The sequence below is a fragment of the Hevea brasiliensis genome, chromosome 10 (genome assembly GCF_030052815.1).
Source record: "Hevea brasiliensis isolate MT/VB/25A 57/8 chromosome 10, ASM3005281v1, whole genome shotgun sequence".
Classification (NCBI taxonomy): domain Eukaryota; kingdom Viridiplantae; phylum Streptophyta; class Magnoliopsida; order Malpighiales; family Euphorbiaceae; genus Hevea; species Hevea brasiliensis.
In genome coordinates, this window is record NC_079502.1 from 11486335 (window position 1) to 11504835 (window position 18501).

Consider the following 18501-nt stretch of genomic DNA (forward strand, 5'->3'; position numbering starts at 1 on the left):
TCAACATTTAGCACATTGAAACTCAATAAAATCTGCATAAAGTTGCATCTATTCATAAATGATGAACTCCCCAAGTTTTGCCAAGAAAAATGCAGCATTTCCACCTTAAATCCCACAACCCAAATAAGCTCATAACTGCAAAAATGACTCACTTACCATCATATTAACATTAAAAGCACATATACTTAAAAGTTACACACCCAACCTCACTAAGAACATAAGCCATCTGCTGCAGACACCCTCTTTGCTGCAGAATTTCTTCTTCTCCTCTGCATAAACTAGGTAGCAGACCTGCACAGGTTATGCAGCAAAAATCAATCAATTTTGGGAGTGTTGAAGAATAAAATATCAGTTAAGGGTCACTCCCCAGCAGTTCACCAGCCTTTCTTCATTGAAATACATCTACAAGGGACAAGATTCAACAATGTCAAAAATTGAACTTGGGGAGATTCAAGATAAAAACAAAAGCAATGAAAATAAAAGTAAATCAACAAAAAGGAAAATAAAAGAACTTGGGATGCCTCCCAAGAGGGCTAATTTATAGTCCTTAGCTGGACTTTTCATGAATTTCACTAAAAAGAGGTGAGGGATTGGAGAGCTTGTAACAGCTTGCTCCTTTTATTGGGTCTCCAATTATGTAATGTTTCAATCTATGCCCATTGACCTTAAAATTCCCAGATTTTTCACTCCAAATTTCAATTGCTCCATAAGGGAAAACCTTAGAAACTCTATATGGACCAGTCCACCTTGACTTAAGTTTTCCAGGGAACAATTTCAATCTTGAGTTGAATAACAAAACTGAATCACCTTCTTTGAATTCCTTTTTCCTAAGATGCTTATCATGCCAAACTTTAGTTCTTTCTTTGTAAATACGGGCGCTTTCATAAGCATCCATCCTCAGTTCTTCAAGCTCATTGAGTTGCAATAGTCTCTTTTCACCAGCTTTCTTAAGATCAAAATTCAAGGTCTGAATGGCCCAATATGCTCTATGTTCTAGCTCCACAGGTAAATGACAAGACTTACCATACACCAACCTAAAGGGAGTAGTTCCTATAGGGGTTTTGTAGGCAGTCCTATATGCCTATAAAGCATCATCTAGTTTGATAGACCAATCTTTCCAAGAATTGTTCACTGTTTTCTCCAAAATATGCTTGAGTTCTCTGTTAGAAATTTCAACTTGTCCTGAAGTTTGAGGGTGGTATGGGGTAGCTATCTTGTGCACTACACCATACTTCCTCATTAAGCTCTCAAATTACTTATTGCAAAAATGGGAACCCCCATCACTAATTATAGCCCTAGGAGCTCCAAATCTACTCAAGACAAATTTCTTCAAGAATTTCACTACCACTCTAGCATCATTAGTTGGAGTTGCAATAGCTTCCACCCACTTTGACACATAGTCAACCCCAACTAGGATGTATCTATTACCAAATGAAGGAGGAAATGGCCCCATAAAATCTATTCCCCAAACATCGAATAATTCCACTTCAAGAATATCATTTAGGGGCATTTAATCTCTTTTTGACAAATTTCCACTCCTTTGATATTTATAACATTTAACACAAATTTCCTCACATCCTTAAAAAGATTTGGCCAAAAGAAACCAGCTTGCAAAATTTTACTAGCTGTTTTAGAGATTCCAAAATGTCCTCCATAATCAGAAGCATGGCAATGATGCATAATACTCTGTGTCTCATCATCGGGAATACATCTCCTTATTAAACCATCACAGCATCTCCTAAAGAGTAAAGGATCATCCCATCTATAAAACTTCACCTCATGCAAAAACTTTTTCTTTTGTTGCCATGTCATACCTAGAGGTAAAACTCCACAAGATAGATAATTCACAAGGTCTGTATACCAAGGTAGTTTAGCAACAAGAGAGAAAAGTTGTTCATCCAAGAAAAACTCATCAATAGGGATTTCATCCATTTCTTCATCATCCAATTTCAACCTACTAAGATTATCAGCAACTACATTTTGGCTCCTTCTTATCTCTAATCTCCAAATCAAACTCTTGTAGCATCAGAATCCACCTAATGAGCCTAGGTTTAGCCTCCTTTTTACGGAGTAAATACCTGATGGCTGCATGATCTGAAAATATAACCACCTTTGAGTCAATAATGTAAGGTCTGAACTTTTCCAATGCAAAGACAATTGCTAAAAATTCCTTTTCAATTGTTGCATAATTTGTTTGAGCCTCATCCAGTGTTCTACTAGCATAATAAATAGCATAAGCCTTTTTGTCCTTTCTTTGACCAAGAACGGCTCAATTGCATAGTTGCTAGCATCACACATAATTTCAAAGGTAGGCTCCAATCGGTGGTTGCATGATTGGTGCGATGATAAGAGCTTGTTTCAACTGCAAAGGCATCCAAACACTCTTGGTCAAATACAAATGGTATGTCATGACTTAACAAATTAGACAAAGGTTTAGCTATTTTAGAAAAATCCTTGATAAAGCGTCTGTAGAACCAGCATGTCCTAGAAAACTTGAATTCCCTTGACATTGGTAGGAGGGCCATCTTCTCTATCACTTCAACCTTGGCTTTATCAACCTCTATTCCTCTGTTAGACACCAAATGTCCAAGCACTATCCCTTCTGAACCATGAAATGACACTTTTCCCGATTTAACACAAGGTCGATGTATCGCACATCATTTGCAAAACTTTAGAAAGGTTAGCCAAGCATATGTCAAATGAAGATCCATAAACAGAAAAATCGTCCATAAAAACCTCCATTATGTCTTCAATGAAATCTGAGAAGATTGCCATCATGCACCTTTGAAAAGTGGCTGGTGCATTACACAACCCAAATGGCATCCTCCTATAAGCAAAGGTTCCATATGGACAAGTAAAAGTAGTTTTCTCTTGATCATTTGGATGGATAGGGATTTGAAAAAAACCTGAGTATCCATCTAAATAGCAAAAATAAGAATGCCTAGCCAATCTTTCTAACATCTGATCAATGAAGAGAAGTGGAAAATGATCTTTTCTAGTGGCAACATTTAATTTTCTGTAATCTATGCACATTCGCCAACTAGTCACTATTCTGGTGGGAATTAATTCATTATTTTCATTTTTGACCACTGTCATTCCACCCTTTTTTGGGACAACATGTACTGGGCTCACCCAAGTCTTATGCGAGATAGGATATATGATCCCTGCATCAAGCAACTTCAAAATTTCCTTTTTAACAACTTCTTTCATATTTGGGTTCAACCTCCTCTGATGTTCAATAGATGGCTTACAATTTTCTTCCAAAATAATTCTGTGCATGCAAAAGTGTGGGCTTATTCCCTTAATGTCATCTATGGTATATCCTAAAACTTTCCTGAATTGCCTCAACACTCTTAACAACTTATCAGCCTCGAAGGTACTCAAATTTGCATTTACAATTACTGGATAAGTGTTATTAGTGCCAAGAAATTCATACCTGAGCTGAGAAGGAAGTTGCTTAAGTTCTACCTTAAGTGCATCTTCTTCCTTGAATGATTGTTGCTTAGATTCTGCTTTTTCCTTTTGTGTGAGTTGAAAAACTGGAGCAGAAATGAATGGTGGACTTCCCTCTAAATGTTGAGCATATGCAGCCACATGAGGGTTGTCATAGTCTATGCCTCCTCCATGAACCAAACAATTTTCAAGTGGATCTTCTGGATATTTCTTTCTGAAGTGTTCTTCAACTTGACTCATCAATGATATCAACTCTCAAGCAAGTATCAGCTTCAGAATGATGCTTCTTCATAGTGTTATTAATATTGAAAACCAATTGCTCTTCACCAACTCTAAGAGTCAATTTTTCTCCCTTAACATCAATCAATGCTCCTGCTGTAGCTAGAAAGGGTCTTCCCAAGATAATTGGAATATTAGAATCCTCTTCCATGTCCAAGATGACAAAGTCAACAGGTATATAGAACTTTCCAACCTTCAGAGGCACATTATCCAAAATCCCTTCAGGATACTTAATTGATCTGTCAGCTAACTGAAGAGAAATGTGGGTTGGTTTAAGATCTCCCATATTGAGCTTCTCATAAATGGAGAGGGGCATGAGGCTAACACTAGCCCCTAAATCACATAAAGCTTTTGTAGAACATGATTCCCCAATGTGGCATGGAATTGAAAAACTCCCTGGATCTTTGAGTTTTGGAGGAAGTTTCCTTTGAAGGATAGCACTACATTCTTCTGTCAAAGCTACAGTTTCATGATCTTCAAGTTTCCTCTTATTTGAGAGAATTTCTTTCAAGAATTTTGCATAAGAGGGCATCTGTGAAAGAGCATCAATAAAAGGCACATTTATGTATAGCTTCTTCAAAACCTCTAAAAACTTCCCAAATTGCTTATCAAGCTTGGCTTTGTGAAATCTTTGTGGAAAGGGAAGTTGTGGCTTGTAAGGTTCTGGAGGTATGTACTTCTCTTCCTTCTCTTCAATTTTCTCTTTACATTTTTCTGCACTCTCTTGTTTTTCACTCTCATCAGTTTCTTTCTCATTTTCTCTCTTCTCACTATTTTCACTTTTCTCATTTTTTTCACTCTTCTCATTATTTACTACTTTCCCACTTCTTAAAGTAATAGCTTGACACTGCTCTCTTGGGTTTTCTGGTTGACTTGTAAGTTTTTCAAAAGACTTGGTACCTGAGGAAGATGCTTGTTGTGCAATCTGATTTTCCAAAGATACATTATGTGTTTGCATCTGTTCTAGCCTTGCTTTCATCTCTCTCATCTCCTCATCATGCTTAGTTTGGTTAGCAAGAATCTGTTGCAATAAAGCTTGATGGTGGAACTTTGTTCTTCTTTGTTTTGGTGGAGGATTCATATTTTTCTGCTGAAAATTAGGCAATGGTTGCCTATTTTGCTGATATGGAATTCCTTGTTGCTGTTGTGGTTGAAAATTCTGATTTGGAACTTGACTTTGCTGATTTCCCCATGAAAAGTTGGGATGATTCCTCCAAGTTGGATTATAAGTTTGAGAGTAAGGATTCCCCATTTGCTTGTTTCCATAATTACTAACATATGCTGCTTGTTCTCCATAGTCTACTCCATAGCTGGTAGTTCCCTCTGCATAAGCCACTTGTTGTGAACTTCCAGATGATGATGATGAACTAACCAACATACTTAAGTCTTCCATCTTCTTAGCCAAAACATTTGTAAGTGCATCGAATTTTGCATTAATCATGTTGAACGGATCAAGATCATACATTCCAGCAGCTTGCCTTTTTTGAGTTGGAGCTGGTCCTCTTGGACTACTCCAAAGATGAGTATTCTTTATAATTTTCTCCAATAGCTCATAAGCTTCATCTTCATGCTTCATAATAAATTCTCCTCCTGTTTGAGCATCAATAAACCCTCTGATTGCAGGAGTGACATTTGTGTAAAAATTCTGATTTATCATCCATTTTGGAATGGCATGATGTGGGCATTGTCTCTCTAATTCCTTCCATCTCATCCATGACTCATAGAGAGTTTCATCTTCTCTTGGTCTGAAAGCTGTCATTTGATTCCTCAATTCTTGAGTTTTTCCAGGTGGAAAATATTGTGCAAGAAATGCATCAGTGAGTTGCTCCCAATTTGTAATGGAGTTGTGAGGTAAAGAATCAAGCCAATCCAATGCTCTATCTTTCAAAGAGAATGGGAATAGCTTTAATCTTGCTGCATTATCAGACACTCCAGGTTGTTTTTGCATGTCACAAATCATAGCAAACTTTTTCAGATGTGTGTGTGGATTTTCAGAAGGATGTCCTCCAAATTGAGAATTCTGAATCATTTAAAGAACTCCAAAATCCATCTTGTAACTATTTGCATCAATCCTTGGTCTTGCTATGCTCTCTCTCAAATCGTCAAAACGAGGAAAAGCATGATCTATCATACTTCCCCTAGGTACATTAGCATTTACAACCTCTTCACCTTGGGCTGCATTTTCATTGTTTCGATCATTTCCAACATTACCACCACCAATTCTGATTCTTTCATCAGCCATGTCTACTTCTAATTCAGTTTCCCTCAAAGCTTCTTTCCTTCTTCTGGTTTCTTTCTTGTTGGCTTTACAAAATTTCTCAATTTCAGGATTGAACAATAAGGATGTGTCACTTGTGCTTCTTGCTCTTCTCATAAAAGATTAAAAGTACCTGAAAAAGAACAAACAAACACAAAAAAAATGAAAAGATAACAAAGATAAAACTAAAAACAACTAAAATAATCAAGAATTCAATCTTAAACAAACAATTCCCCGGCAACGGCGCCAAAAACTTGATGTGTCCCTACCGCAAGTGCACGGGTCGTACAAGTAATATAGAAAAGATATCGTTCCCACGAGGAGTTGTGTTAATGATTGAATTTTTGATATAAAGAGTTGCCTAATTTAAACTATTTTTGAAATTAAAGCAATAAATTGATGGGTATTGGAGTATGAATTCTATGTGTGTGAGATTAATAGTCTATCCAACAATGTATTAATTAAACTAAAATTGCATCAAATTAAAAATAAGCAAGTTGAAATATGGCAATATTCAAAATGGCAAGTAATTAAATTCGATTAGAAATTAACAATGGTAAAAAGGCGATTCCGGAGTTCGGGATTTCATATTTGAGCTATTTTGGGATTTCAAATTGGTTATCCAATCTTGTGGAACTTGCTGGCTTTAAGGAGATTAATTCTTAAATCCTTTGAATACCCTTTCGAGTGAGACAAAGAGTGCCTTAATCAATCTAATCCTACTTTCGTGGAGTTAGAGTTAATTAAGACCCATTAGGTTCTTTAATTAATCTGTGAATCCTCTTAATCCTTAGCCTATTTCTAGGTCTAAGTTAATTAAGTCTAATTTCTTGATTATCTATCACAGTGCCTTCTCCTTTTGGTGCCTCAACCATGGATTAAGAACATCACTTAATGGGATCCTACACTAAGCATGTCATTAAGCACACAAGAAATGAATAAAACTCATTAAGACCACAAAATATGGATTACCCAATCAAAATCCACCAAATATCTCAAATATTACAACCCTTACTCCAGAATCAAAATAAAACTACTCACTATCCATAATGTTTACAAGATAATCTGAGTTTATATGAAAATAAGCTTTAATCTAAGCTAAGAAACAAGAAACTAAACACTAGAAATGTAGGAAAAATGTAAGAAAAGAAAGAAATCTCCAAATCTGATTGGAAATGGTGTGGAAGGTGAATGTGACCCTTCAGCTGCTGCCTCTCCTCTTCCTTTCCTTTTCTGCTCCTTCTCCCCCCTTTCTAAAATGGGAAATGGGACTATTTATAGCATTTTCTGACATGGAGCCCTAAAATGATGTGTTCTAGGATGAATTTTCTGAGGGAATCTTCTGCCAGCTCATTAATGAAACCTTTGTGGGACTGCATAAGTGGACTGCATAAGTTATGCAGTCCCTTATGCGATTACTGCTATACGGTTCACTTATGCGAAACTGCATGACTTGGTGCATAGGTTATGCACAATTCCGTGAAAGTGCATAAGGGAGGCGTGAATCTGCATAAGCCATGCACTCTCCTTATGCACCATTCGGCAGGTATTGGAACAATGATTTTTTTCCTTATGCAGATCTGCATAGCTTATGCGGCAAGTTATGCACAATTTGGTCAATGCATATTTCAGCTTGAAAACTTGTTTTTGACATCTTTGGCTGTAGAAGTCACTCCTCAATAGCAAAATTTCTCTTCAGTCCTTCAAAAACACCATTTTTCCTACAAAACAAAGTAAAAATTACAAATTAATCCAAAATCGACAATTATGAAAAACTAACTAAATAACTAATGAAATTTGCTAAAAATAACTAATAATAAAATAAAATGGCTATGAAATTAGACCTAAATGACTATGCAAAATGTATGCATCAGAGTATTGATAAAGGTATAAAATGCAAATATAATTTGATAAATTAAATAATCTAATATATTTAATCTTTTTAAATTTATTTAAATAAGTTAAATATAAAATAATAAAATTCTCAAATTATAATATATTTATATAAAAAATTAATAAAATTTATTAACAGTATGAATTAATTAATAATGCAAAAAGTAATATATTTTATCAGTATGTAGTCTTGAATTGAAAGAGTAAAGAATAATTATTTTTTTTTGAATTATGATAGTATTATAATTTGTATTATTTTAAAATAACTTGTAATGTGTTTTAAAAATTGTTTTTATTATTTTCTATTATTATGACTATAAACATGTAATAATATATCATGAAAATAATTGTGTAAAATAGATATAATGTGATCAGGCTCAAGCTTATTGGGCTGAGCTCAAGCTCGAGCTCAAGTTTAAACTTATTGAATTTGAAATCGAGTTTATTAAACTCAAACCAAGTTTGACCTTATTGAGTTTGTGTTGAGTTTATTTTAATGAATTTATCTAAGCTTGACACGGCCGACCTTGAGTTTGGGTCATTAATATAATAAATGACATAAAACAAGCCGAGTTCAAATTGAACTCGAATTCAACATATTTTAAGCGAGTCGAACTTGAGCCTCAATGTTAAAGTTCGCGAACTCGACACGAACCAATATTAATGAACTAAGTCTGAGACAAGTCAAAGCTCGCTCAACTCATTTACACCTATATAACATTAACATTTTATCTCAAACCTACGACGACAGAGCTCTTGATATTAGATCATAGTAGATGTACTTGCCTACAAACTTTACACTTCATATGCTTATGCTTAGCGTGAAGGTGTATAATTTATATTAGTTTGAATTAAAGTATTTGTGTTATATATAAGATTTGAACAAATTTTCTCTCTTAAAAATGAAATTAGACTCGGTCTATTTGCTCCACAATAAGCTAAAGTAAAACAAAACCATCGTTGGATAATTTCACAAGCAAAACAGACGAATCATAATTATGTAATTTTTTCAACATGTTAGATAAAATTTTCATCACATTATGAAAATATATCAATTACAAATTCATTAATAAATTATAAAAATTTTGATTGCAATATGTAAATTTTACATCTAATTTATGTAATTTAGAATTACGAATAATTATTGATAAATTTGTATTATAAGTCTTGAATAGTTTACATAATTTTATATATTTCATATATTAAATAAAAAATGTCATCACATTATGAAAATATATCAGTTTTATATATTTATTAATAGGTTGTTTAATCTTTCACCTCAATATGTAAATTTTATATCAAATCATGTAATTTCGGAATTAAGAATAATTAATTATTGATAAATGTACATAAGTTATTGTATTAATTACATAATATGAAATTTTATTAATTACATATTTATTAATGGATTATGTAAAATTTTCATTAAAATATTTAAATTTTACATTGTAATTTAGAATTATGAATGACTATTGATAAAAAAAATAATTTTAAAAAAGTACCTTGTGATTTTATATTTTATATATCAACTCAACTCAACTAAACTTTTATTTCAAAAATTTCTGAAATTGACTATATGGATTATCTTTCTCCACTTTAAGCGATTTTGGATTAAATCCTCGAAATGTGTAATCTTCTAGGTCATATTGTCTTACTCTTTTCCAAGTTAGTTTAGGTCTATCTCTTCTTTTCTTTCTATCCTCCGACCTAATGTGCTCTACTTGTCTATTGGAGCCTCTGTATATACATGCTTCCTATGAATAAACTACCTCAATCTCTCTTCTCTCAACTTATTCTCAATAGGCACCACTCCTACCTTGTCTCTAATACTCTCATTACGGACTTTATCTAGTCTAGTATGACCACTCATCTATCTTAATATTCTCATTTTCGCAACTCTCATCTTAGATACATATAACTCTTTTATTGCCTGTCACTACCAGATAACATGGCCGGTCGTATGACTGTACGGTAAAATTTTCCTTTCAATTTATTAGGAATCTTACAATCACATAAAACTCCCATGGCACGTCTCCACTTCATCCATCCAGCTTTAATCATATGACTAACATCCTCCTCACATCCTCCATCTACTTGAAGGATTGAACCGAGATATTTAAAGTGATTATTTTGGGACAATATCACTCCATCCAAACTAGCTCATTTCTTATTATTGGTTTGGCCTTCACTAAACTTACAATCCATGTATTCTGTTTTTATTCTACTTAACTTAAAGCCCTTTGACTCTAGAGTACTTCTCCAAAGCTCTACCTTTTTATTAACTCCTTCTCACGTCTCATCTATCAGAACTATATCATCCGTAAGCATCATGTATCAAGGGACACTCTCTTGTATATGTTTCGTAAATTTATATAGAACTAATATAAAAAGGTAAGAGCTCAATTGAACATAGTGTAATCTAAGCCGAGATAGAAAAATTACTTATGTCTCCTCCCATTATGAGCACAATAGTAGTTGCTCCTTCATACATATATTTCAACACTTATATGTACCTAATAGATACCTTCTTTTATTCTAACACTCTCCATAAGATATCTCTTGGAACACTATCATAAGCCTTCTCCAAATCGATAAAAACCATATGTAGATTTTTTTTCACATCTCTATATTTTTCAATCAAACTTCTAATAAGAAAGATCGCTTCCATAGTTGAATGACTAGAAATGAAGCCAAATTGATTGGGAGAGATAGAAGTGTCATGACGTAGTCGATGGTTCACAACTCTCTCCCACAATTTCATAGTACGACATGAGTTTAATTCCTCCATAGTTTAAGCAATTCCTATATGTCTCCTTTATTTTTAAAAATAGATATTAAAACACTCCTCCTCCATTCATTAGATATTTTCTTTGAGTTTAAAATCTTATCAAATAATTTAGTTAATCATGCCACTCCCACATCTCCCAAACACTCCCATACTTCAATTGATATTCCATTGGGTCCACAGGCTTTACTCACTTTCATTCTCTTAAGTGCTTCCTTTACGAAAATATAATCCTTCTAGTGTAATTCACATTGTTTTCTATTGTTTTGTCGTCTATATTTACGCTATTACCACTTTGATTATTATTAAAGAGATCATTAAAATAATTTCTCCATCTATCTTTAATGTCCTCTACTATCACCAACACTTTTCTTTCTTTATCCTTAATACACTAACTATTAAGATCTTGACATTTCTTTTCTCTCCTCCTTACTAATTTATAAATATCTTTCTCCTTCTTTAGTTTTAAGTTTCTCATATAACTTTTTAAAGGCTTGCGCTCTTGTGACTAAGCGCCTTTTTCACCTCTCTTTTGCTATATTGTCTTTGCTCGTAAGTCTCATTATTATCACTTAGGTAATTTCTTATACAATTCTCTCTTTCTTTTCACTGCCTTTTATACTTCCCCATTCCACCACCATCTCTCTTTTGAGGGTGATCCATGTCTTCTAGACTTTCTATGCACTTTTCTAACTATTTCTCTAATCTTTGATGCTATCTGTATCCACATACTATTAGCCTCTATATCCAGCTTCCATATTTCGGACTCGAGAAGCTCATTTTTGTATGTCATTAAAAATTAATTTATTTTTTATTAAATAAGTTTCTTGTGATTTCTTATCGTTATTTATATATAACAATGAAAAATATATATAATTTTTTTTAATATGTTAGGTAAAAGTTTTATCAGATTTTATATTTTTAAAATGTTCTCATATTAAATAATTATTGTTAAATTATAAAAGTATTTAATTAATAGCTCATATATATTATATTGATAGTTGATAAAAATGTACTAATATATTATATATTTAATTGTACTTATATTATATTTAATTAATTGCTTATATGATATTGAAATTTTCTTCTAATTCAATAAATTATTTTTCCTTAAAAAAAATAAATGTTGAAATTCGATTTTCTTTTATAAAAAAACTTAGTCCATATATATCTTTTGGTTAATAGTGAAAAGAAACAATATTAAATAATGATGGCGTATTACCAACAACTGGTCGGATAAATGACATAGACTAATTCTAGGTAGACTTACCTGTAAAGTTCTGGGTTTAAATTCTAGAATCGTTTTTATTAGAAGGGTTTTACCTAAATACCACTTCCATTACAAATATGGCTATATGGACATAAGCTGAATTCTAATTAATTAATCTGTCCACTAACACGCTAAATTAAGCTCCATAATTATTTAAATCTAATACAAATGGTAACCTTTATCCGAGCTATCACATCTGAATTAGTAGTAGACTCACTGTTGCCTCCTTTCATGATCTTCAATTCTTCTACACGGCTGATGCTACTGCTTGGACTTTCCTTCTTTCTCTTTTCCTTATTATTATTTATCCTCCATTTCCTTTTCCTCACCAAATGTACCCAACAAAATCCCCAAACCCACAAAAATTGCCATTGTACCCTCCTCCTATAGCCACCACTGACACCAACAACCATACTGCTCCCCTCCCATGTGGTAAAGTTGTCCACATGGCAGCAAGGTATGCGGCCGCCATAAATGACGTGGACACCCACATGATCTTATGTGTCACAGCCAATAATTTCATCATGGATTTTCGCCTAAAGGGGATAATGCTGACTAGAAGAATAACAATGCCGAGGGATGAAAATAATGCTACAACGTTGCAAACCACAAACACCTTAAAAGAAGTATGCTTCCCCGTTATAATTTTCCCGGTAGTTTGGTTAAACCCTCCAGGAGGGTTGATGCCGGCTGCAAATGTAACAGTGGCAATTAAAACTGCCACAACAGTGATTGTATTACTTGCATTACGTAGACCTTCGCTTTGGACCTCTCGCTGCTTTTCCTGGAGCGTCGCTGATTACGGCGGTGATGATGATTTGGATAATCCAACACTTTCTTTTGAGATGAAGATGGAACATTGGGGTTATTAACACTTTCTGGTGCTATAATTTGTTTAAGTTCAGTGGAATAACTTGGTGGCAATTGGTCTCCTCTCTTACCTCCTGCATCTTGTATTGCAGGCAAAATCTGGAGAGCACCAGAATTGCTCACATCAGACTCGACTACGTCAAGGCAGTCTGTCCCTTGCGATTTATAGCATTCACTTCAGCATTAAGCTTCAGCAGGTAGATGACCATCTACTCTCATACCACAAAAAAATAATAATTATTAAGCTACTTACCCATATATAGATAGTAATATAAAGTGGTCGTCTTCAGGGCATAATCGGAGCTCAATAAGAAAGAAGGGTTTCGGTTGACATACAGTGCCAAGCTTTCCAGCGGTTGCGAGGTGCAAGCTGTATTGCCATCGTTGTCCGCTTATTAATAAGCTTAGTGGTGTTGAGTGTCTCCATGGTACTTCACTGCATCAAACTGATTGCTTTTCCTCCGAGATGGAGAACTGTTTCTCCATTTTGGTGATCATCTCTGCAGATTCAAGACTCACAGAGAGTATCTCGTCGATGATGCTCCTCGTCCTTTCATGGCAGCCCAATGGAGTGGCGTTCGGCCATCGTTGTCTTGCAAAGAAGAGAGGTCGGTGTCGAATCTTAGTAGCTCCCTGGTGGTCTCAAGATGGCCTTTGCTGCAAGCTTGGTGTAAGAGTGCATCCATTAACGTCCTTCTTCCATGCAAAATCTGGGCGTATTTTTAAGATTTCCTTCACAATTTCTGAAACAAAAATGAAGGATTATAATTTCTGTTCATGGCCATAGAAGAATTTAACATCCCCACATTGGTATATCAGAAAACCCACTGAAACACACACACACACACACACACATTCATAAACAATGAAATATCTTTTTAGTATTTATGAGTGGTTTTCTCTGTCAGTAACTTTTATGAATAGAGATTAAGTTCCTTCCTAATGGTAATTCTAGAATGTATTCTTGCATTCAGAATAAAAAAAAAAACAATGGTTATAGTATCTATAAAAATTATTCTATTCGAGATTAGTATTTTCAATATTTAGACTTATCATAAATTTAATTAAAATTTATTTTAAATTATTAAATTCATTTAATTCAACTATATTATAGATTTTTAATTAATAATATAAATAAAAAAACTCAACACATAAATTCAAATCAATATAATTAGATTAAGTAATTAAAAATATCTGTTGCAATTCCAGAAAACTAATTCTCAGTGTTCAATAGAATCAGATTCTAATTGATAAAGAAAAATAACTTTCATCCTCAATCGCTAAACTGTCCTATAAGGTGATTTCAATGGGAAACATGAGAAATGAAAATTTCTTTTATTTGGATTTGGAGATGAGAAAAAAATTTCAAAAAAGTATTATTTTAGATATTATTAAAAAATAATTTAAAATTTTATTTAATTATTTTATAATTTTATGATTAAATTTAATTTAAATTAATTTTTAATATATTTTAATTAATATATTTAAAGAGATATTTTTCTTAACATATACACTATAAACAAACTCATTAAAATTTTTAATTTTGTATAAATTTAACATATATATATATATATATAATTATTTATTTTGTATTTAAATTTCATTATTTTTATTTTAAGTTTTCAGATAAGAAAAATCTATAAAATGGAGTAGTGGGAACGGAGATGGTCACGACAGCTGCAAGCAATTAAAACAATTAATGTTAAAGAATAGTCTATCCAACAGTGCCATAAGATCAACGCTTGCAGGCCCAAATGCTCCACGTCCCTTAATTGGTTTGGTCTCACTGTTCTGTTGGCTACTTTTTGTTTTGTGTCAGCCCAGTAATTGTGAGATTGTGTGTCTGCAAGCGACAAGTTTTAAAGACTTCAACCTCCTCTAATCAAAATTTTTTAGTCCCATATAATTTTAATGAAACAAATTTTCCAATATTTTAAAATACATTAAACTATATCAAATTTTATATGTTAAATTATTAATTAATTTATTAATTTTTATAAAATTAATTAATTAATTAATTTTATATTTTAAAATATATTATTATTTAATCATTTCATTAGTAAATTTAATTAATTAGATTCTATATTTTTAAAAATATGATTTTTAAAAAATACATTTCTAGATGAAATAAAAATTTTAGCATGTAGAATTAAATATGAATTTACTTGTTTAACATTTTTATTTAATTTTTAAACATTATTTTTGTGTTTTTATTAAAAAATAATTTTCTAAATTCTCGTTTAATTACTTAAAATGTAGAAATTAATTAAAATTTTTTTAAAAGATGAAAAATAGAGATAGAATGAGAGAAAGAAAGGTGTGAGTAAAAGAAAAAAATTATGGAGAAGAGAGAGAGAGAGAAATAAGAGGGCCAGACAAATAAGAAATATAAAGTCAGAAGTATTTTGATTAAAATAATAAAAAAGATTAAGAGTTAATAAAATTAAATTATAGAAATTAAATAATATATTTTCAAAATATAAAAATTAAATAATTAGATTCATTCAAATAGAGTAACTAAATATTGAAATTTAACTAGAATTAAAATTCTTTAACTAACAAAAATTTTGATAAAATAATTTAAGCAAAATAAAAGACATGAATTAAATAATATATTTTTAAAATATAAAATAAAATAATTAATTTTATACATAAAATAAATAATAATTGTTTTCTATTTAAAAAATAATCAAACCATGAGCAGCTTATTAGAATCTGCGATCTCTCAGTCCACTTTCTAGATTCTAGATCTATATACTGCAATAAAAACAAATTAATTCTTTTTTAAAAAAATAAAAACAGATTACAACTAAAAGTAAATAAATAAATAAAAAAGCGAAGATAGATAAATTAGATAATTTTTTAGAATGATGTAAGATATAATAAAAAAATCTAAAATTTATATATATATATATATATATATATATATATATATATATATATATTAAAAAAATTATAAAAGAGTTTTTGTATGAACTCACATTAATACGTATGAAAGAATGTAATCATGTGATGAAGAGAGAAAAATAAGTTCACGAGATAACTCAACCAAGTCTTCACGTAATAAAAGTCAACTAAAATATAAAACATGTGTATTGATTAACAGAAGATACCAACGTAATTTTAATTTAATAATATTAAATTTATTTTTATAATAATAAAATTTCAATCAAATATTGAAAAAAAAAGGAAAATGAACTTAGCTACACCAGAAAGTTATCATTTCTTTGTAAATGAGAATTGCTGCAAGTTAGAGTTAGAGTACCTGTATGTCCTCCCAAAGCTGCACGCGTGAAGAAAGTAAGTAAGCCCATCGACCTCCAACGCATGAGTAGATGTTGAAAATTCAAAGAGACAATTCACCACATCAAAAGCTTCCCTCTTTCGCAGTGTTCCGCAAAGAGGCAGTCTCGTTGTCTTGGTTCACCTTATAAACTACCCAAGAGATCCGCTCTCTACCACCAGCCAGCATCACCATATCCGTTCTCCCTTCTCTGCATGCCTCAAACAATGGGGTCTCCGATTTCTCGTTCACCTCCGACACCATCTCTGGCTTCAGCTTTAGAATCTCCTTCGCCAATTCGAGAGGCCCAAAACGTGCTGCTAAGTGTGTAGAATGGTGTTTGAGGACCATGCACAGTGATTGTTTTGTCAATGATGTTTTCATTTTTCTCAGCGAATTAGGCTAAGAAGGTCGGTATGTCCCCTCTCAAGATGGTCTCTTGCCAGCCGTCGGTCCATCTCTCTGTAGTTAGAGGAGGCTCAGAGGATTGATAATGGAGGAAACGATTTTTCGCTTGGAGGAAACCCAGAAAGAGACTAAATGTAGAAATGCCTGAAGGGAAGAGCCTTTTTTCCACGTGCAGAAATGTAGTTTCTTTTGCAGCTGGGAGTTTTAAGGCATTTTACCATTGAACCTCCACTTTGGTCAGTTGCATGGGGTGTATATAAATGAATCGTTTGAAACCAAATTGCTTGTGCGTGTGCGTGGAGGTCATACTATCTCTTACAGCCTAAATATCAACTTTTTGGCTTTATTGCTTGGCACCAATAGATTAATGATTAAAGTTTATTAGCTACAAATTCTTTGAACACAGATTAATCTTTCAATCATGACACATATAGCATTTTTATGCGAAAGTATTGCATAATTTTCTTTACCTGCTAATTAAATTATTTTCTCTCTCCCCATGAAAAGATTAATTTATTTTCATTTTTCATGGATATCGTAATTATTATTAACAGCAGAAGTTAACTTAATTTTGCTAACAGAGTTGAGCACTACAATGCGTTTGATTGAAAAATCAAACTCAACAATTGATTCGACTTTTAGTTCCTTTTAATTAATTATTTTCTCTCATTAAGCTACCACTTATATGCAAGAGGACTTAGCTCTTTAATCCGCCATTCATTCGAATTCGGAAACCTCAGAACTCCTTGCCACCCTTTCCACTCCAAGTCGATTCTTCATTTCTTCTACCTTACATAAACTTAATGCATTGGCAATTCATAGATGAGATTTATAGACATGGGAGAGCAGATCGGTTATCCCATGTCACCTAAATCCAGTATAACTCATGTCCTATTTGATTGATTGATTCATTCTTCTTTTAGTTGATTGATTTGAATTTATCATAAAGTATAATTCGGTATTTTGATTTTTAATTTGATTTAATTTTAAGGCCACAAGACCAATCAGAAGTGCATACCCCTATTTAGTAGCAATATTATTCCATTTATTACCTTTCCCTCTCTTTCTTTCTCCCCACCCTTTTCCTCTTACTATCTCACTAGTCCCTAATGTATAAAGACAAATCGACTCAAATTAGCAATTTCTCCTAAAAATACAAGTAAATTGACTATATAAAACCTACTAAAAACAAGAAAGAATATAATTGGAATGGCTTCATGCCATCCAAGCATAACTATTACATAAATGTACAATTATCTTTTACGTGAGGATAAAAATAATATTACTTATAGATTAGAGATGTTTAGTAACCTAAGCATATATATAGATGCATAAAATAATCCAAAAGAATAGTGTTTTAGAAAATGAATATGTTGACTTGACCTTCACTAGGCTATAGTTGATGAAAGTAAAGAAAAATGCTAATAAACAAGAATGCTAGGAGTAGAATCACTAAAAAGAATATGAAATATTAAAAATATATAGGGTGAGTATAACTACTCAAGTTGATAAATAAATAATAAAGGGAACAAATAAATACTATGCTAAAGTAAGTTAATGAATAAATATTAATTATTTCAATATCAAATAATTAAGTGAAATAGAATTTACTGCTATAACAATTTGTACACCAATATTGTCGGCACTATATTTTGGCGATCTCGAAGTCAATGGAATTTGGAATCGACCCCACCCGACATTCTTGATTTACAAATGACTCGATCAGAAATAAACCGATCTCCCATCTAGTCGATTGCTTTCCGATCTCTCGTCAAAGGAGGGCGAACCAATATCAAGTCTCCATGCTTTCAGATCTCGTCAAGCGAGATCAAACCAATGTCAAGTCTCCATGTCATTCAATCTCACTTTCGATCTCTCAAACCAATATCAAGTCTCCACATGCCATCAATCCCAATTCCGATCTCTCATCAAAGGAAATCAAACCAACACTAGATCTCCATGCCATTCGGTCTCGATTTCCGACCTCTTTTTACAGATATGGT

At 32.5% G+C, this 18501-nt stretch overlaps 1 non-coding gene and 1 pseudogene across 1 annotated transcript; one reads left to right on the forward strand and one right to left on the reverse strand.

The window, feature by feature from the left end:
* Positions 1-5399: 5399 nt before the first annotated feature.
* On the forward strand, positions 5400-5506 carry LOC131169939 (small nucleolar RNA R71). The gene has a single exon (XR_009140883.1). It is a non-coding gene; the product is annotated as a small nucleolar RNA R71 (small nucleolar RNA).
* Positions 5507-11952: 6446 nt separating this feature from the next.
* Positions 11953-16548, reverse strand: LOC131169494 (ankyrin repeat-containing protein At5g02620-like; annotated as a pseudogene).
* Between the last annotated feature and the right edge of the window lie 1953 nt (positions 16549-18501).